Genomic DNA, 896 nt, shown 5'->3' with positions numbered 1-896 from the left:
GGCATAGGGGAATGGTTAGTATATTTTTTTATCGTTAGTGACGTTACATTATTATTTATTATTATTAATTACGTGAGAAAGAAAGAAAGAAAAACACGCGCCAAGAGTGGGGACCGAACCAACGCCTTTCGATTAGATCTCGAATGGCTTACCAATTCGGCTATCTGGGCGACTGTGTTCCGCTTCACTTTCTGGGGAATTTTTATATACTACAACTGTATCTGACGCTTGAGGGTGGTAGCCAGCGCCACTCAGACTACACGGGGAGAAGGGACCTTCTTTTCAACCCCCGGTTCGTGACGCGAACGTCTACAGCCTGTCATAAGCGGGTAACTGGCGGGAAACCCTCTTATGCTACCTTGGCATCAAGGCTGCCAGAACCGAGGCCCTCGCTAAGCTTTCGCATGATAATAGGGTTTGTAAATGAGGGTCTCGTTAGAAATACAGGAAGAAATGCCGGCAGTCTACAACGCCAAAGAAGGCATAGGGGAATGGTTAGAATATTTTTTTACCGTTAGTGACGTTACATTAATATTTATTATTATTAAATACGTGAGAAAGAAAGAAAGAAAAACAGGCGCCCAGAGTGGGGACCGAACCCACGCCTTTCGATTAAATCTCGAATGCCTTACCAATTCGGCTATCTGGGCGACTGTGTTCCGCTTCACTTTCTGGGGTATTTTTATATACTACAACTGTATCTGACGCTTGAGGGTGGTAGCCAGCGCCACTCAGACTACACGGGGAGAAGGGGACCTTCTTTTCAACCCCCGGGGCATGCCGCGAACGTCTACAGCCTGTCATAAGCGGGTAACTGGCGGAAAACCCTCTTATGCTACCTTGGCATCAAGGCTGCCAGAACCGAGGCCCTCGCTAAGCTTTCGCATGATAATAGG

General features: G+C 47.1%; 1 non-coding gene across 1 annotated transcript; it reads right to left on the bottom strand.

The window, feature by feature from the left end:
• Positions 1-578: 578 nt before the first annotated feature.
• Positions 579-650, bottom strand: Trnak-uuu (transfer RNA lysine (anticodon UUU)). The gene has a single exon. It is a non-coding gene; the product is annotated as a tRNA-Lys (tRNA).
• Positions 651-896: the final 246 nt, after the last annotated feature.

The sequence above is a fragment of the Haemaphysalis longicornis genome, unplaced genomic scaffold (genome assembly GCF_048455015.1).
Source record: "Haemaphysalis longicornis isolate Haplotype H1 unplaced genomic scaffold, Haemaphysalis longicornis Haplotype H1 scaffold_11, whole genome shotgun sequence".
NCBI lineage: Eukaryota > Metazoa > Arthropoda > Arachnida > Ixodida > Ixodidae > Haemaphysalis > Haemaphysalis longicornis.
Note: the sequence above shows the minus strand (reverse complement) of the source record. Positions and strands in the feature narration are given on the sequence as shown.